At 44.4% G+C, this 20,872-nt stretch overlaps 1 protein-coding gene across 4 annotated transcripts in view; it reads left to right on the plus strand.

The window, feature by feature from the left end:
• Positions 1-2,582: 2,582 nt before the first annotated feature.
• Positions 2,583-20,872, plus strand: part of ptprfa (protein tyrosine phosphatase receptor type Fa) — a 147,219-nt gene continuing 128,929 nt past the window's right edge. For all 4 annotated transcript variants that reach the window (XM_074667903.1, XM_074667904.1, XM_074667906.1 and 1 more), the window contains exon 1: positions 2,583-2,818. The gene's annotated coding sequence lies outside the window, so the exon portion shown is untranslated. The remainder of the gene's footprint in view (positions 2,819-20,872) is intronic.

Consider the following 20,872-nt stretch of genomic DNA (forward strand, 5'->3'; position numbering starts at 1 on the left):
AGATGTACAGTTCTGCAGCATCAAATGGATCTGAAGGGATTTCCCATCCATTCTCCTGCATTAACAAGCAACAAAGTTGAAAAATGGGCTCATCACAGGGGAACTGACTCTTCAGTGTGCACTCTTCCTTGCACACAGCTACCTCTTCAGGCTCCACAGTTTTGAGCTTGTCTTCAGCACTGTACACCTGTGGGACTGTGTACATGAGGACCGGGCGTTCTCCGTGCACATCTTGGCCTGGCCTTGGTCTGATCTTGTGGGTATTCCATGTTCGCACCACTTCATTCAGTTCTTCCTGCAATAATACCAATTACACAAAAATATTCATTCACTAATAAAGAAAATAATTATGAGTCATTTATGTATAATGTTTGCATTCTTAAATGTGTGGCTGCACCTGAACCAGGTCAAGAAAACAAAACTGAATGAGATTTTTATCCAAAAAGTCTCCAAAGAAGAGGCCACTCTCCTGGAGGTCTTTAAATAAGTTCATCCAAAACTGAACGCATTGTTTTCGTAGTATTCCCCACCAGGATTCAATGCACTGGTTGCCAGTACTGCGTCCATAGAGGAAACTTTTGTCCCCAGCGAAGACATCAGTGTGGAGAAATCCTGAGAAACATCTGCATATTGCCAACATGTCTATTTTCAGTCCCATTATCTGCGCGTATTCTCTCTGGACACCCACTCACAGATGTGATGCACTTAATGAAATAATCTGCTATGACCCTGGGGTCGCTATTTGTTGTGTATGCTTCCATCCACAAAACAAAACGACTGAAACCATCAATGCATCCGTTGACAGCTATGCCGTACGGCTTGAGTTTGTCACAAGAGTCCATGTGCCAAAGAGCATTTGGCCCTTTATTGCTGTACTGCCGGCGTCTGAGGCGTTGTGCTCTTTGAATCGCCACACCTTGAGGAGCGATTAAATTGATGATTCTATGTACTGTGTCCTGTTGAACCACATACCCCATCTGTATCGCTAGGTGATGTAACCATCTATATCCCTGCATTTGCCCGCTGCCTTGAACTTCTTGCTGGATAAACACAAACACCTCCTCAAGTTCAGTGTGCTGCTTTCTTCTGAACAGCCCCATGGCACGACAACGTCTTTTCAGAGTCCGGCTGCTTATAATGCGATGACTCTGGGCTAAAACCAGGAGTATCTCTTTATTGCTGAGACCAACTTGAAAGAACAATCTGATCAATCAATCAATCAATCAATCAATCAATCAATCTTTATTTATATAGCGCCAAATCATAACAAATGTTATTTCAAGACACTTTACAAAAACATTTACAGGTCTAGACCCGTAAATGTTAATAAAATTTTATTATCAGAAACCCAACATCAGGACAAGATAAGGAGTCTTATCTTATCTTAATCCACCATGAGTACAGGACTTTGCAGCATTTAGCAAGTTACAATGGCAAGAAAAAACTTCCCTTTAACAGGCAGAAACCTCGGACAGAACCAGACTCATGTTAGACAGACATCTGAGGAAACTGTGTTGGGGTTAGAGAGAGACAGATAGAGGAGAGAGAGTGGGAGGGAGAATGGGGGGGGGGATAGGAATACACACACACGCACACAGACACACACATAGACACAGACACACACACAGAAAGGGAGAGAGAGAGAGAGAAACAGACGCAGTCCGAAGTTTGGCGCTGTGGCGACAGTTAAGGTGAAACCAGCAGGCCATTCCCGGCATGATGAGGCCGTCAATTCTGTCCATCTTGCAGTGAAATAATATGGCGTCGTAGCATCCCCTGTGCCTGTGCATCAACTAACATTCGTCGTAAATTTGTGACTTTATAAACTCGCAAATTTTTGAGTTTCTAAAGTCGTAAATTTGCAACTTTAGAAACTCGAAATTTTTGAGTTTTTTTCTCACATTTTTTTTTTCTTTAGTGGCCCTAATACGCCATCATAGATTTGAGATGTTCATTTTATAAATCAAGTAGTCTTATTTCACAAACCCTGATAATGTGGAAGCCCCTTCCCACCAGTTAAGAATAAATAAATACATATACAAAAAGTCTAAATTATGAGAACATAAGTCATAATAATGAGATAAAATTAATAATTCTGAGATAAAATGTTAAAATTGTGAGATAAAAATTTGAAATAACAAGATTAAAAAAACATAATTATGAGATAAAAAGTCATTATGAGAGTAAGGTCAAAGTCAGAAGATAAAAAAGTCATTCTTTTGAGGGAAAAAGTCAGCATTATAAGATACTCACACTCAGTTTTTTTTTTTTTTACTTCAGAGTAAAGGTACCACTTCGTCTTTAGATTTTTTTTTGTCTACTGTCCATTATGTCATCATTTCTACTTATTATTATTGTTGTTGCTGAATTGGCGGAAATGGGCTTCCACACTGAAGATCATCCACTCCCTAAATGGATTATTATCTATTACTGGGACCTATAACAGAGCACTCTGGAGAGACCCTTTTTCAGAGGGGAGCATGTTGATAGAGTTTCCGGAAATAACCGACTGAAGCCGACTCCTCCCGAGGATGGATGAGAGATCGTATGAACGGGGAAGCTGTTCATTTAGGACGGAGCCACATACAGGGGCGGATGGAGAACTCTGGTTTCCCAGGAAGACTCACTGTGACTGAGAACTGGACTTTCTTCAGCTGAGAGACGGAAACCGACACTGACTGCTTGGACTGTGGAAATAAGAGCAAGTGTTGGACTGAAGGGATTACCAGATTCTGCTCCGGGCTGTGTCTGAACCCGGTGTTCTTGACCTGTCTTCAGCACTGGTCCGCATGCAGCCTCACATAAACCTCAGAGAACGGTGAGTAGTGACGCGTGTTCCCCGGGGAACGGAGCGAAGCTTTGCCGCGCGGAGCTTCGCTTCAGTGTGTTCGCGTCCTTCCTGCGCGCTGGAGCGCTGCATGCAGCTCGGGTTCTCCTCAGTTCTTCACGACTCACTTGGACCCTGTGCTGACGGAAGACGCCTTTACATACGTTAAATGATTGTAACTTTTTAAAATGATGGGCTTAAAAAAACAGATCAAGTTAGATTTTAACCTGTAACACTGGAAGTTGGATGTATACCCGTTTCCTTTATGCAAATAAGACTCTTATTCCCTTATTTGGGAGGTGTCCCTTCATTAACAGGTTCTCTTAAGGAGTTCGTTACTAACAGGATTAAAGAGCAACCCTGAGTATGAGACAGAGGTGGCTGACAGGAAGTTCCGGGTAGTTCTCAGGAAATAAATGATAACACAAAAAAGCTGTTTGGTCTGATGGTGTACAGACCTGATCAAAAACTTAAGACTAGTTGAAACACTGCAAGAAGCCACACTTCGAAGGCAGTAGAGGAGAGAGGAGTGAGGAAATCAAAGTATTTCCTTCCCTTATACTGTTTCTTTTTACCCACATGGCTGGGGTTGAGGAAATAACCAAAAACACGTTGTTATAATTCTTAAACCAGACGTCCTTCTGTTTGCAGTGGCTTTTCAACAATCTGCATGGAGAAGTTTACAGAGCAGAGCTGCACCATTCAGAGGGCTGCAATCTATGTAACCTCTTATGAAGAACACTAACATCACAAATAAAACACTCAATATTGATATCTAAGGGCTGGAAAAATTAAAATCAGGTCACAAAAGTATCATGATTTTTCATTTCACAGTTTTTATATCGCATTTCATGTGTGCGCAAAAAAATCTGCTTCACAAATTTGAACCTTTTAATTATGAGCTGTGTTGGAAAAAGTGTTTTTGTCCAGCAGAAGGGGAACTGTTTCCTTTGACTATCTAGTAGATAATCAAAGTCAGGGGATGCCAGATTTTTGGGGGAGGAAACATGGCTCCTAATACAGTCCGTAGACATCATCATCATCATCATCATTCAAGTTTTTCACACTGTCTGGTGTTAAAGAAGCAAACTTTTATATCGCAAAAATCAGAAATGTCAAAGAATTGCAATTTGAAACAAATTTGAATCAAATATGCACCGCACACACACACACACACACACACACACACACACACACACACACACACACACACACACACACACACACACAGTTGTGTAGATTCTAACCAGCTAAAGGGGCAGTTTTTTGTGCCAGGGGTTCAGTGTGCTCTGCCAGCCAGGAGAGCACTTTAGTTTGCATTTTGGCCATAGACTTCATAATTAATGTATGTAGTCCCTCTGACATCACCCATGTATTTCTGACACCAAATTCTGAAGCCAATCAGCTGAGCCGGCCATATTGGAAGTGGGTTAGTCTTTGAATCTCCACACTTACAGCTACAGGGTGTCCATCAGTTATGTGAGATGAGCTGTGCCTCTGAGCAGTGGCGTTTTCTCCTGGAGGCCAAGGGAAGCCATGCTTCATCTCTTCTTTTAGACTGTAGCTGTGTTTTAATGAAAATACTCCTTTTTAACAGTTTCAATAATTCTTCTGTGTTTTGTCACTGTCATCTCTTCCTTATTTCTCTCCTCTAGTTATTGAGCATTTTACGATGTGTAAAACAGCGCCCTCCTAAATGTTCTGTGGGGAATGCGGGGTGAAAATATGATACTGCACGCTGTTGTCCGCAAGGAAGCCAAGCTGAGTTGGCGTCCCTTGGTGAAAAAAAAAAGAATTATTAACCAATCAGATGAGGCCGTGGTCATGACACTGCTCACTTGTGATTGGCCAAGACTGTGTCAAGGGAAGCCACCCTGTCTTTGGCCTCAAACCAATCAAATCACAGTATCATCATCATCATCAAGCCACTGAATGAAATCAGGGAGATTAGCACGTTAGCAGTGTGCATGAAGCGGCCGGTTGTGTGTTTGAGTGGGCGGTTGAGTAAATTAATAAGATGTTTAAGATAAGTCAAGAGGACAATGTACGTGTGTGATTGAGTGAGTGAGGGTGGGAGAGTGAAAGGGTGTGTGTGGGTGTTCAAAGTAAGTAAAATGAGCGCTCTCTGGGCGCTCTAACAGGTCAATCCATTACATGAAATAGCGAATACAAACTGCAACATGGTCTTGTATGTACCCCACTCCACTCCATTAAAAACATACAGATTAGAGGCTTTGTCTCACTTGGCTTCCTCAAAAAAAATCCCCACACCACGCCAATGCCTCTGAGTGGGTAAACTCACAAACTTTATATCCATTTAAGTGCAGAGCTGTAAAAACATTTGTCCCCCAGTGATACAGTGTCCTGATAGTGAAATTAAGGATTCAGACAGGAGAACCAGGGTGCAAATATGTTTATTTCTGCTGTAAAAAGAACAACAACAACAACAACAACAAAATTTTTTTTTTATGTTTTAGTGTGAATTTCACTTCCTGTACTTCTGGAGCCAGCCTCAAGCAGACATTCCACTGTAGAAAATGAAATCTTATCAAGTGTTTTTGTCTTCTTTTCAGTAAAGATCAGGGCTTGACATTAACATTTTTGCTCACCAGCCACTGGGGCTAGTGGTTATCCAAAGTTACTAGCCACTCAGCATTTTCACTAGCCACAATTTTGTTGTTGGATAATTATGTTTAATATGATGAAAGCAGACAAAAACATGCTAAAGTTTACTTGAACTGGATTTACAACCTTTTTAAATGTGAATGACCTCTGTTTACACTTAAATCAAGACTACATAAATGTTTCACCCCATTATCAGGTATTCAGCTCTGAAACGGTTGTGCTCCTTTAATATGAGAACATGCAGACAATTAAGACAAAGTAATTAAAGGGGGAATTTATTATTGCATTGAATGAAAAAAATGTCTGCTTCAGTAATCAACTAAGTACCATACTGTCTGGACTATGTCACTTCGTAGTATAATTATACATTTTTTTAAAGTCGTATCAATCAAAAGAAAAAAATGCGTCATGAAGACAAAAACAGCAGATATAAGTCACACTGGACCATAAGTTTCATTTATTTAGAATGATTTGGTTTGTTAACAGTATTTCCAGATTGAACTTTTTACATATAACTGTGATAAATGTTTGTACATTAGGAGGTTTAAAAATTGTTCCTTCAGCTCCTCGTATCTGTGACCAGTTTCTCTTCTCTCCACGCGCTCCTCTCCTCCTCTCCTCTCCTCTCCTCCTCTCCTCTCCTCCCCTCTCCTCTCCTCTCCTCTCCTCTCCTCCTCTCCTCCCCTCTCCTCTCCTCCTCTCCTCCCCTCTCCTCTCCTCCTCTCCTCCCCTCTCCTCTCCTCCTCTCCTCTCCTCTCCTCCTCTCCTCCCCTCTCCTCTCCTCCTCTCCTCTCCTCTCCTCTCCTCTCCTCTCCTCTCCTCTCCTCTCCTCTCCTCTCCTCTCCTCTCCTCTCACTGCATGCTGGGAGTCTGAGTGTGTGAGTGGTTGCAGGTGTGTGGAGCTGCTGCGTGAGTTTGGGAAGTTTGGTTTGGTTTTTCCAGCTTTTCAACCTTTCTTTCTGATACTCATGTCAAGGTAAGAGGAGTTTAATTCATTAAATTGTGGATTAACGAGGTTAAACGGTTGGTAGGATCGGTTTCTGCTAATGGCGTCCCTCTCTGACGAGGGTTCGCCCTCCCTGTCAATTAGACATGGGATCAGAGCGATGGCTCCTCCACAGTTCACCGTGGAGCAGGTTCTCCTGGCCGTGGGAGAGCGGATCGGCCATGAGAACATCGCATACGGATCTCGGATGAGCAAGGCCGTCGTGGCCTTCCTCCGGGAGGAGCGCTTGGTTCATGAGCTGGTCGAGAAGGGTTTGGTCTTGGATGACCTATATGTTGGCGTCTCACCGCTGTTTGTGCCTTCAACCCGCATCACTGTGTCAGGGGTCCCCCCTTTTATACCAAACGAACTTCTGGAGAGAGAGTTGAGCCGTTTTGGGAAGTTTGTGAGCGGGTTAAAAACTGTTCGTCTTGGCTGTAAGGACGCCAAACTGCAGCACGTTCAGTCTCTGCGGAGACAAACGTTCATGTTTCTGAATGATCCTGCCCAAACTCTGGAAGTTTCTTTCAAAGTAAAGTTTGAGAATGCTTTTTACACCGTGTATACTAGCTCAGGTAACATGAAATGCTTTGAGTGTGGTGATGTTGGCCACAAACGTTCATCCTGCCCGCATAAAGAGCAGGCTGCGGGCGGCCGCGGATCTGAGGCCGTAGGTGCGGCGGCTGGCGGTGCCGCCGACGCGGCAGCTGATGCGGCGGCGGGCGGTTCCGCAGACGTTGCCGCAGACGCGGCGGCTGGCGGTGCTGCTAACGCGGCTGTTAACGCGGCGGCTGGCGGTGCCGCCAACGCGGCTGCTGGTGCGGCGGCGGGCTGTCCCGCCGACGTTGCCGCTAGGGCGGCCAGTGGTTGTGTAGCTGGAGGTGCTGCTGACGCAGCGGCTAGCGGTGCCGCGGACGCTGCCGCTAACGCGGCAGCTGGCGGCACGCAGAAAGCTCATGTTTTGAGTAAAAGAACAAATGATCAGTTAACTACACAGGAGAACAGGGAGGAAAACAGGGATACAGATAGGAAGAAGGGAAAAGTGATGGAGGAAAATGTAAACTGTGCACAGACAGGAGGAGGACAGAGTGAAGCACCTACACTTGAGACAGGAAATCAGAGTGCTGATGCAGGTGAATCACACCTTAACACTGATGTTGAGGATGAGGATGTGATGGATGATGACTCTCTGTCACAGTTTTCTGATGTGGTATCTCATGATGACCAGCATCAGCAGCCATATTCACTGCAGGAGATTAACGATTTCTTAGATGAAACTAAAGGCAGGCAGTCTGTGGAAATAACTGATTTCTTCCCTGACACTGATAAATTTATTAATTCTGTCTTTAAAGTGAGGAAAACAGCAAGCTATGAACAACTGAATAAACAAAAACGGTTTCGTTTGAAAAAGATTTTGACTAAATTAAGGAAAGAAAAACGGGAAAATGCTCCTCCAAAAGCATAAAAATCAAAATGGGTGTAGCACTGAAGGTGGGTGTTTTTTCCAGGGTTCCTTTCTTTGTCCTTTCTTTCCTTTTTCTGCTTCTTTTCTTCATGCAGAGTCTTAGGGTAGCTACTTTAAATATAAACGGGGGCAGGGACAGAGACAAGAGAGCGATGATAGCAGAGCTGAGCAGGAATAAAAACATAGATGTTTTCTTCTTACAGGAGACACACAGCTCAGCTGACTCTGAGGCAGACTGGGGCATGAGCTGGAGGGGTCAGTCCTTCCTGAGTCATGGCACCAACCTTAGTGCAGGTGTAGCTACTCTGTTTTCACAGCATCTTCACTTGGAGGATGTTTCAGTGTGTGAGGTAGAGCCAGGTAGGATACAGGCAGTACAAGCAACCATTAGTGCTTTACCCTTTGTGTTTATTAATGTGTATGCTTTTACCTTGGGGGTGGAGCGTGTCAGGCTTTTTAAAAAGCTTCATGACAAACTAAAGCAGCTTAACAGTGGTGCAGTGATAATGGTAGGTGGAGACTGGAACTGCATTACTCACCCCTCTGTAGACAGGACTGCAGGAGAACCTCACCCTCCATCAGCCGCCTACTTGTCTGCTGTAGTCACAGAGAGTGACCTGACAGATGTTTGGAGGAGGCTTCACCCAACAGCCACACAGTACACCTGGGTGCAAGTCTCTGAGGGGGGTGTGAGAGCAGCCAGACTGGACAGGATCTATGTCAGCCAGATTTTCAGTAACAGGCTAGTTAAAGCAGCCATAACACCTGTTGGTTTCTCTGATCACCACCTGGCAACAGTAGATTTCTCCTTGAAAACACACCTCAAACACTGTCCCTACTGGCACTTTAACACCAGGCTGACCGAGGATAGGGTCTTCTGCCAGTCCTTCTCTGATTTCTGGAGCAGGTGGAGATTAGAGAAGGCTCTTTTTAGGGACCTCGCTCAGTGGTGGGAAGTTGGAAAGACACAAATCAGAATTTTCTGTCAGCAATACACAACACAAATGAAAACCATTGAAAAACAACATTTTGAGCAATTGGAGGAAGGAATTAGAATTTTAGAAAATGAGATAATGGATGGGACAGACAGTAGCAGGAGGGACTGGGAGAGCAGGAAGAAAGCATTAGGTAAGTTTTTACAGGAGAAAGCGAAAGGTGCCGTGATTAAAACCAGAATAGCAACCATAAAAGAGATAGATGCTCCAACTCGTTTCTTTTTTAATTTAGAAAGAAAGGTTAAGGAAAATAATCAAATGATGCATCTCAAGCTGCCAAATGGACAAATAACAACTGATCCATCAGAAATGAGGAAGCTAGCCATGGACTTCTATGCAGATCTGTTCAGTGCAGAGAGCTGTGACCCTGAGAGCGTGGCTGACATCCTGGAGGGACTGCCCCGGCTGGATGAGGCCCAGTCAGCTTCACTTGATTCCACCATCACTTTCGAGGAGATGTCAGCAGCAGTTCAGCAGCTCAACAGTGGTCGGGCTTCGGGGATAGACGGGCTGCCTTCAGAGTTCTACAAACGGTTCTGGACCCTGTTAGGGAAGGACTTCTGTGAAGTTTTTAAAGACTGCTTGGACTCTGGAACTTTACCTGTGAGCTGCACCAGGGCAGTCCTGACTCTACTCCCAAAGAAAGGAGACCTGGGACTGCTGAAGAACTGGAGGCCCGTCTCACTGCTGTGCACAGACTATAAAATAATAGCTAAGTGTCTCTCCAACAGACTTAAGGAGTGCATGGACACAGTCATACATTTTAATCAGACCTATTGTGTGCCTGAACGGACAATAATGGACAATCTTTTCTTAATCAGAGACATTATTGATATTTCAAAATTTAAAGAGTTGGAGGTGGGGCTGTTTTCATTGGACCAGGAAAAAGCTTTTGATAGAGTGGATCACTGGTACTTATTTAAAGCACTGGAAGCATATGGATTTGGCAAAAGTTTTATTTCATGGATTAAGTTGTTGTATTCAGGGGTTTCTGTTTTGTTAAAGGTTGGGGGAGGACTCAGTCGGCCTGTGCCTGTTCAGAGAGGCATCAGACAGGGCTGTCCTTTGTCTGGCATGCTATATGCTCTGGCTATTGAACCCCTGCTGCAGCAGCTCAGGCAGGGCCTCACCGGATTAGCCTTAGCAGAAGGGCTAGGTGGCACAGTCAGTCTGTCGGCCTACGCTGACGATGTGACTGTCCTGATCAAAAGCCAAAGGGATGTAGAGTTTCTGAAACAGAAGCTAATGTTGTATGAACAGGCTTCATCTGCAAAGGTGAATTGGTCCAAGTGTGAGGGCCTGATACTGGGGGGTTGGAGGGACAAACAGCAGCCAGTCTTACCAGCTGGGCTGCAGTGGAACAGAGAGGGAATGAAGTTTTTAGGTGTTTTCTTGGGCAGTGATGACTTTCAAAAGAAAAACTGGGATGGGCTGGTGGGGAAAATCAGTGCCCGATTGTCTCGATGGAAGTGGGTCCAGCCCCAGCTGTCTTACAGGGGGAGGGCTTTGGTTGTTAATAACCTGGCAGCCTCAATGCTATGGCACCGACTAACCGTGGTTCAGCCTCCAGACACTCTGCTGAGGGAGATCCAGAAGATACTAGTGAATTTCTTCTGGGGAGGCTTTCACTGGACCAGATCTGCTGTTCTGTTTTTGCCTGTGGCAGAGGGAGGCCAAGGACTGGTGGACCTCTGCAGTCGAGTGACGGTGTTTCGTCTGCAGACTGCACAGCGCCTCCTTTACCGCAGGCAGCAGTCATGGACTCTGACAGCATCTATCCTGCTGGGTAGAGTGGACGGCCTAGGATATGATAAGCACCTGTTTCTACTGAACCTGGACGACGTGAACATCTCACAGACATCTGCTTTTTACCGCTCAGTGCTGCACGCCTGGAAAACTGTTTTTATCTCACAGAGAGACTGTTCTCAGCTCTGCAGGGAGGTCGGGGAGGAGCCGCTGATTCACAATCCAATGGTAAAGAGCAGACTGCTGAGGTCTATGAGCATTCAGAGAGCCCTCATCACAGCTGGACTGACCAGGCTGGCAGGACTGAGGACAGCAGGGCAGTGGAAGACGGCTGCCAGGCTCAGCCAGGAGACCGGCCTGAAGTCTCTGCGCCTGCTGGACAAGCTGAAAGAGGAAGTCTTGGCTGGACTCCCAAGTCTCCTTAGGGAGGCTCTGGGAAGAGAGGCTGCACCAAACACACCAGGAAGACCAGTTGGGTTCCCCCGTCTGTCCATCAGGGCTGCAATCGAGGAGCAGGAGGACGAGGAAGGAGCTCTGCTGTCTTTTAAAACACCAAAACTGTCTGACTTCTCTCAAGTCTCCAAACAGAGCTTGAATTGTGTGGTGGTGAAGGTCCTCAACAGAGCGTCTCTGGTCGGTTTGCAGGAGTCGAGGTGGGCTGGTGTGTTGGCAACGGGGTCGTCTCCCAAAGGCAGCTGGAGGTCTCTGTACAAGCCTCCCATAGAGAAGCGTACTGCTGATCTGCAGTGGAGGCTGGTGCATGGGGCCGTGGCCACCAACAGACATGTGGCTCGATTTGACCCCACAACCAAAAGTCTGTGTGCTTTCTGTCAGGCCGAGGAAACCCTGAGTCACCTTTGGCTGCAGTGTCCCAGACTAGTCAGCTGTTTCTCGTTGTTACGAAGGTGGATCACTGGACTAGGACTCACTTTAGATGATCAGCTTTTTATTTTTGGTCCTAAATACTCAGCTGTACAGCGCAGGGTGGTCTGCCTGGTGAACTTCCTGATAGGCCAAGCTAAGATGAGCATTTGGCTCACCAGGAGGAACAAAGTGAGGGGAGTAGGATCTACGGATATAGAGCTGATGCTCAGAGGATTAGTGGCAGCCAGGATCAGAATAGAGTTTGTTTATTATAATCTGATGACAGAGGTGAAGGAGTTTGAGTCTACCTGGGCCATTAAGGATGTGCTGTGTAAAGTTTCTCAGGAGTGCCTCACTCTCAATTTCTAAAGGAAGAAACAGTGTATTGTTCATTTTTTGTTTATTTTTTTGTTTATTGTTTGTTGTTGTTGTTGGGGGGGATGTGTAAATGAATTTATGTTTGTGGTTGAAAACTTGAACCAATAAAAGGTTCTTTAAAGGTCAAAGGTCTCCTCCTCTCCTCTCCTCTCCTCTCCTCTCCTCTCCTCTCCTCTCCTCTCCTCTCCTCTCCTCTCCTCTCCTCTCCTCTCCTCTCCTCTCCTCCCCTGCTCTAGGTGAGTGTTGCTGGTAAGATCGATGCAGTGTGAGTTTAAATGAGCTCCATCCGATGAACGTCCTCACTTTTAAAAAGTTACAGGAGTTTTGGAGCTAGTTTGTGAGTTAAACCCCGGGATCTGTTTCCAATAGAGAGCCAGAAAGACGTGAGTGAAGTTTTAAATCACGTTATCAGGCGCTAAACACCGGGAGCTGTCAGGCTGTCCAAGACGGAGGCTCGAGACAAGCGCGTGAATGAGCAAACATTGTGTGCAGGCAGTGCTCATGGGAGTTGTAGTGTCGTAGTCTCATATTGCAATGGGTTTAGTATTTCAGATGCCGTTTCAGAAAATTATAATCAACCTGCCAAAGGGGCTGGTAGGAGTGACGGTGTTACCCGCTACAGCTGGAATTCACCCGCATTTGGCGGGTTGGCGGGTGTTAATGTCAAGCCCTGGTAAAGATATCTTTTCAGATGTAGTATGAGCCACATTCATCCGACAAGTCCAGAAAAATGTCTGATTTCAACGTATTTAAAGACCAAATGAGGTCTGAATTGCCTGAAGGAAGAAAAAAAAATCTGTCAGTGGGGTCAAAGAAATGTGGCATTATTCTAAAGTTGAGTTAGGAATGAGTGACAACTGGATGATTCCTCAGCACCCTGTCAATAAATCCTTTTGGAGGCCTCCCGGTCCGGCTCCAACCTGCTGGATGTCATGGATGAATAGATTCCAGTGTTGGATCTGTGACCTGGACGTGCTTCTGGATACTTTCTGAAGGCTCAACAGCCCCTGGTCATCAGTTAAAGACAGACACGTCAGTATGGCTTAATAGGCTTTAACAGAGACAGCTGGGTAACATGTTGAACAGGTTGAAGGAGCTGGTGTTGACTCACAGTTGGGTTGTGTGTAAAATGAGTTCATACTGGTTCATTTATAATTAAATGATTAAAGCTAACGGAGCACACTCTCCCAAAATGACAGCAAGTTAAAGTTTAGATGTTTGTTTGGTGTGTGCTGTATCAACAAACAAGAATGGACTTCAGTGCTCTGCCACAATGCATCTTTCTTTTTCATACTGTATTATTAATTGATGAACACAAACTCCAGGGCTCGTATGCATGTTCAGTCACTAAGCAAACTGGACCTTCAGTCCTAACATTTTGTTCTGGAACAGCCCGTTTGGCTGCAGCGTAAGCCACATTCAAAACTAAAAATAATCATCTAGTTAACTTATTGCACCATGAAAGAGATGCAGGTAAGATCACGACATAACTCAGAGGAACCTCCAGGAAAACCCCATCAAACAAGGTCAAACTGCGCATGTCTACCACTCATTAACAGTGATAAACCTGGAGAGCGGTAATGATGTGACTGAGAGAAGATCAAGAAAAGCTTTTTCCAGAGGAAGAAATGGAGATTTAGTTACAAGAATACACAAACAGCTGTTATCAGAGAGTTAATCAGGTAAACAAAGAGACAGAGAAAGTTGGGGGATCTTGAACACAGTAAATGTGTGTGGTGTTTCTGAGCACACAGTAGAAAAGCTCAGAGGTAAAATCAGTCATTTGAAAGCTGTTTTGAAAAGCAAGCCTTGCAGCAATGCCCCAGTACCTGGATGAATACCTTTTAAAGCAGTTTATAAACTCCAACATTTCCCCACACACATCTAGAAGGACATCATGACAGACTGGATCATTTGGAGATGGTTTGGATTCAGTGTGTCACATGACCAGCATGAAAACGTTTGCTGTTAAAGACTGTCAGAATCCTGTTTCCTGAGTGCTGTCAGGCATTTGATGCAGGATGAAATGGTCATAGCTGGTGCTTATATGACACTCCTTTCCTATTGGCCCAAAGTGCTTCACCTCAGCCAATCAGAAAAATCATATGGTTGCTAGGAGAGAGGGGAAGTTTTAGGAGTTACAACATGCGCAAAAGTGAGTTGTAATCTATTTGTGAGTTTAAACATGTTTGGAATACATCGTTGGTGTGTAGTAGAGTGTTGAGTGCGTACTGTAGTTTTTGTGTTCTGTGTGTCAGAGCAATGAGGGGATTCATGGCAATTACTCTGTATAATCTTAGTGACACCTGATGGTTTTGTAAAAAGCTGTACAAAAAAGTCTGGCAATTTTCTGTTTTAATGCAAACAGTTAATGATATTATTTGCCAAATTTGTACATGAGTGTTTGAAATTTACTATTCATATTTGCATTCTAAGTCATAAAAGATCATTGCTGCAGATGTTTGTGGTTTCCACATTGAAAAAAATAAGACTTTTTCCTTCTCTGATTTTTTTCTAACAAATTTAGGTCCAATGTGTTCATAAACCAACATGGATTCATGATTAATAAGAAGATTTATTTTAAATATCAATACACATATAGAGTGTTGCCATTGTGGTTTGATTGTATGCATCACAGCAAGGCTAAGTCAAAATATCGAGATATATATTGTTTATTGTGACATGGCCTAAAAATATCGAGGCATGGAAAAAACGCCATATCGCCCAGCCCCAGTAGCTGACTATATTTAGCTCTACTCACAGCCTGATGCTCTGAGACATGTCTGTAACATGTAACATTAGTGAATCCTGGCAGTTATTCTGCAGTGGTCTGTTCAAACTTGAGAGTCTATCAATAAAATGAAGAGTGAGGTTACGTTAGCTCTGATTGGTAGATGACTGACAGGACAGAACCAGGATTCACTAACGTTACATGTTACAGACATGTCTCAGAGCACTGGGCTGCCAGCTGAGCTAAATATAGACAGCTACTAAACTATACACAAACTGACAGTTTGCTTGTTGTCAGGTTAGCCTACAGAAACGTTGGAGAACCAGGCTGCTAGTAGCGCTATGTATAGCCGGCTACTACACTGTTTGCTCGTTGTCATGTTTCGAACCGTATCACTCCGTAACTGTCGTGATAAAAACCTTACCTCAGTGTGTTGGATTCAGTAAAAAGTTGACTTGAACAAAGAAGATTTGTTTTCGATCCAATCCCCATTTTATTTCAAAACAACACACGCTTAAAGTCATTTACGACAGTGTGAGGAGACACCGGGCCAGAAGGTGGCGAGGGAGTCCAGTTAAAACGGATCCTCCTCACAGCATCTTTAACCATTGAAACCTCTAGCTTGTGTTTTAGCCTTTAGTCTGTTTTAGTCTGTAGCTTGTGTTTTAAGCCAAGGCTTTAGTCTTTAGCCTGTGTTAGCCTTTAGCCTGTGCTCTATCTCTCTTTTGTTTCTCTTTCTTCTGCTCTTCTGTCCTTTTTCTGTCTGACAGTGAGGCTCCAGTGTCCACCATCACTACAACATTAATCACAGAAATCATTTTCAGCAGAGGAAAAGACAGATACCTCTGCTCACTACTAAACTTCAGCAGGCGTGGTGTTGTCAGGGAGACTTAGGCTGTATTCAGACCAGAAAAGTCCTTTGGTCCACTTGTTTGGTCCAGACCAAAAGCGGACTTTATTTTTTTCGTTTGGTGCGGTTTGTATTCAGATTGTACTTTTTGCAAGTGGACTATATTCTGTAAACACATCCAGGTGTGTGACGATCAGTGCTCTCATTGGACAGCACTGACAAAGGGCGGCACACAGAATACAGCCCCGGAAATGGAGGTAAACGTGTGTTTGTGCTCTTATTAGAGCTGTAAAATCATTTTCAGTTTCAAGAGCAGCTCCTTCAAAGCAGCTTAACAACACCGTTTACAATTTTGGAACAGCGAAGACGAATGATCACAGCAAGGAGGCGCTATACTCTGCGTGTCCTGACCCACAACATGCTAGCAACAGCATGGCTAAACAGAAGACGGAGGATCAGGTATGAACCAAAGACGGTTAGGTTACGGTGGCTTTACAGGCCAAAAAGGCGCATGTATTCTGTAGTTAGTTCGGATGGACCTTGGTTTGTATTTAGACCTGCACCGGAGAACCACGAACCGCACCAGAGTTCGTTTGGAAGCGGACCGAGACCACCTCAAAAAGTGGGTCTCGGTCTGGTTGTTTGGTCCGCACCAGGGTTCGTTTGTGTCTATTCACACCTGCATGGAAAGTCCGCACCAGCGTGGGAAACGAACCCCGGTCCGTTTAAAGTGGACCAAACAGTCCAGGTCTGAATACGCCCTAAGACGAGCTGCAGATCAATCCAGTTCAATCCGACCTGATCAGGAAGCTACGAAGTAGCATTTTTGAATAACCTCATTAGGTGCTGATAATCTCATTATAAAGTGTTGATTATTATTAGGCAGATATCTAGAAGGGAAACTTTTTCAATTCACCTGGAAACTCCTCATCGTCCCTTTAAATTCTGATTGTATTTTCAATCATCAAGAAAAGGAGACAGGCTCTTGTGCTCCTTAAAACATGCCCTGAGTCTTCAGCTGGATACACCGTCCTGTTTTCATAAATTACAGACTTCCATTCAACATCTAGAACACCTTTTGTGTTTTTTTGTAAATTACACAGATGATTTTTTCAAGATTTTACTAAGCGCTTGTTTTGGATGATTTTTAATGAATATTATTGACATGCTGCTATGTTTCCCCTGAAACTGAAATCTGGAGGACAGGAATCCAAAAATATTAAAAAGTGAATAAAAACAGGCCATCATAGTTCTGACAGAAGCTGTGGGAAGTTGGACCCACATGGACATCCACCGAATGTCTCAAAAGAGAAACAAACACATAACCCTGCCCCCACACAGAGAAGTCAAATACAAACGTACACCTTATTTAGGACGTGATTCCTTTCTGTGACATCACCAATACATCCTAAGATGAAAGTTTGGGTCTATATGAGTTTTATTAATAATGACCAAACTTTCTGATGAGCTGCGATAATAAGCCTACATTTCTGAATGAAAGACAATTGAAGTTGTTTGCTAGATATCTGTTTATAAGCAGGAACCTTTCCTGTGTTTAGTATGAGCTGGATCAATGAGCTGAGCTCAATCAGGGCTGAAGTCCAAGCTCAGAGAAGACCTGCTGCTCGAGCCTGTACTATCACTCTGCAGGAAAACAAAATGCTTCTGACATGTAAACACAGTCATACACAGTGGCCAGCAGCTAACAGAGTCTCTGCTCTGCTGCTCAGACAGGTTCACTGTAAAGGAGCAATGCTTTGGTCGTTTTCTGACGGATTACTGCTGAGGTTAAATATCTGAACTGCAGGAGACGACTTCAGTAACGCTGCTGTCAAGTGACGGAAAACCATCGCTGTGATAAATCACAGATGTTGGATTGTGAAGAATTAAAATGTGCCATGTTGATGGACAGTGATGGATGCTCCTCCTGTCACTCTCAGCTTTCCATTTCTCTGTCTCGTCTCGACTCACAGTCCTGCTCCTAGTTTCTTTTTCTGAGAGCTTTTACTGCTTATTTGGTCACATTACCGTTCCCCTGGCGGAAATGAATCATGCCCATATGTCCAGTACATTATGTGCCCTTATGGTCGCCAGCGCGCTGAATAAGGAGAAGAGTGGCGAGGTGCTGGCCCCGAGTCTTTGGGAGCGTGATGTCCCTGATGGCAGGAGGTCTGGCCTCTGGCTTGAAAGCAGCCTGGACTGGGCTCTGAGGGGATGTAACCCACAGAGCCTGGCAGAGCTGTAAGCCCAGGCAATCTGCTACCTCACTGGATCCTGCTGGACTCTGCTGAGCAGCAACGCCTTGTATGTCACATATCAGGGGAACATCATGCCAAGAAAATCAAGATGAGCACTCCTATTTGTTGCATTGAACCAACTCTAAATAGCTTCAGAGCAGGATGAAGAACTCAACCTGTGTGTGACTGTGTGTTTCTGGGTATTTTAAGCGTCTCATAGTAAGTTCTGGATTTCAGCTTTTACCTTTTTTCCCAGGTGGAACTGTACGAGCTGCTTTTAAAAGTGGATTTCTGCTCTGTGAAGGGCTCTTTTAGAGCTTCTTTGGAACAGATCATTGAAACTCTTTGAATCCACATTATGTAGAAACATTCTCACTGATGGAAGCAGGAAGTTTCTATCTACTTGTTCTGAAAATGTTTGTCAGGATTTCACTAGGCTAAAAGTTGAAAGACGTTTAACTTTAATTTTGTTAAAAACGGTTAGAAAAAACAGTTCAAGCAAAACACACAAACAGACAACAACGACAAAGGGAAAATCAGACAAAGGGAAAAAGGACAAACAGAAACAAAGGCAAACAAACAGACAGACATAATGTGCTTAGTTAGGTCCTACCCCACATAGCAGGTGCCCTGAGTTCTCCTCCAGCCTGAGGCCTGTTTCCTGCATGGCATTCCTGCCTCTTTCCTGGATTCCTGCTTCATCCTCTGACCTGACGTCAAAGACCAAACTGAATAACCTTACATGTCTATAAAGTCCTGCTCTGTAGACCTGGACTGGTCAGATCAGTCTCAAAATTATTTTTGTGTGTAAATGCATCTACAAATGTGTAAAATGTTTTCAAATGCATGCACAAATCCACAAATGCACAGACTGATTTTCAAATAAACATTGAGGGCTCTAATTTTGTAGACCAGGCGCAGGCGCAGGCGCACCTGCCCTGCGCCGGCCTTCACCACACAGGGCGTGACCGGCGCACTTTGTAAGTTTCCTGCAGTGCCAAGAGAGGCGCAGTACAGGCGCAGAGGAGCGCAGAGTTGCGCGTCCACGCCTCCCTCCGCACAAATGGCAGAGAGGGAGGAGAAAAGCCGTGAGTGGGTTTAACACAGCCGAGCGCTGCTTTCACCAATCAAATGAGCGCCTCTCCTCACCTTTGAATGCCCTGCGACTGAGGCGCAGCGTCTGATTGGTCTGAGTGATCTCCAGCACCACGGAGAGACTGCTGGTAGCGGAGTCGGTCAGAGCCGCTGTCCCTGCAGCAGGTCAATGGACAGCGGGGCACATCAGAAGACACGACGCGCGTCACCTTGTGGGCCAGCTCCCAGGACAGATTTAATCTGTTCCTTTGTCATTAATAGGAGAACAAAATGAAGAGACAGTTACACAGCTGGCTTATCCATTCAGAACACTTTTGATCCACCTGCACTCCTGGTTTGTCATCGCCAAGCAGAGCCTTTGGTGATATACTGTATACTCTCCCAGTGTCTCCACCTCATCCTCCTTACAATAATGTACTCCATCTTTTTAGATCACGTTAAAAATAAAGACTAAAACAGAGAAATATGGGAAATCACAGGTAAATCCTGAGTGACATACATTTATTTTGTCTTTTTTTCTCTGTCTTTTCTCTCCCTCTTTTCTTTGAATTAAATGAAATGAGAGAAGCCAGATATATACTCAGTATCAGATGTTAAGGCTGTTTATTGTTTAATTGTAAGATGTGCATCAAACTTCCAGCTGCCGTCAGGTTAACTTTCCATTTTGACAAACGGCTTTAATCTGACATCAGATGTGACGGGACAGTTAATATAGATATAAATGTATATGCTGGTTCAGACAGTTACACTAAACAGTGATTGCTGTGATTGTTTATTGCATTAAAATGTGCCTGACACTCTGGAAACCTGCCTCTGAGGCTTTGATGACATGTGCGCACATGTGCGCCTGTCACCAAATTACAGCTGCGTGGGGTGCTCTCTGCCTTGAGCCGAGAATAGACCAGGTTGGAGCTGGCGAGCTTTCAGCGCACTTTTTTGGCATGAAATTGTCACTGCGCCAACATGAATCTGCTGACACCTCCCCCTGGTGCGCCGTCAACTCCCCCTGGCGCGCCGTCACACCCATCTCTGCGCAGACGGTCTACCAAATTGTCAAATTGGCAGCGCACAGTGGTGTGCCGCACAAAATTAACACTGCGCAGGCTGCGCCAGGCTTGCGCCCCCTGCGCTGCGCCAGGAAATTGGAGCCCTGAGACTTAAATGCCTGAAAAGTCTCAGTGTTTTTTCTTCCCGTACAGTGGGTGCCAGTAGTAAAATTAGCGACTCAGACAGGAGACGTTTTTTGAACCAGGCTGTAAATAGGTTAATTTCTGCTCTGAAAATGGCTTTTTTTTTTGGCTTGGTGTGCCTGTGACTTTCTGCTACTTCCGGAGCCAACCTCAAGCGGACACTGAAGAAACAGCAGATTTTAGCACTTCCGTATTGTCTCATATTCCCAGACTGGAGGTTGCTGCTTGATTGAAGTCCTTCATTTCAGTCTTTGTTTATAAGCTGGGTTAGAAAAAAGTTGAGATGTATGAGGTTATATTTGTGCCATCAGAAACTGAATTTGAATTTAAATATTGAATTTGAAAAAGCGTGATTGTTTGGAAATTGAATTTATTTTTTAATTAAATTTGAAAGTGTATTTTACCCCACAATCCCGAAAGGGATAGCTGGTGTAGAAATGAATGAAATCACATACACAACCCTTTCTTCAGAGCAAAACAACTGGAACACCCACCAGAGGTCGGAATTTCCTACTGGAAACTTGGAGGACCCTCACCACCTGAGTTAACAATCGAAGATGGCTGCCCCCCATTCTAAACAGTTGTCAAGCTCCTGTAATAATCAGTTCATAAGCACTTCTGGCAAATGTTTGTAACTCTAAATCAGCCGTAAACATAGTATTGTTCAACTTATATTTGTAGAAATGCTGCCACAGCGTTATTTACATGCTTCGTGTGGTATTTGTGAACTAAATGCAGGGCGTGCTAATATTAGCTAACACAATGGCTCTGGTATGTCGGCATGCTTTTTTCTGATTTAACGCTGATTTGGAGAAGACATTACTCCCAGTTCTTTCTTCCCAGTTCCGAGGTAATGGAACACATCACCACAGAAGAGTCTGCAG

This window comes from Halichoeres trimaculatus, unplaced genomic scaffold (genome assembly GCF_033239565.1).
Source record: "Halichoeres trimaculatus isolate MK-OKI-2021-1 unplaced genomic scaffold, fHalTri1.1 fHalTri1_scaffold_4, whole genome shotgun sequence".
Classification (NCBI taxonomy): Eukaryota; Metazoa; Chordata; class Actinopteri; order Labriformes; family Labridae; genus Halichoeres; species Halichoeres trimaculatus.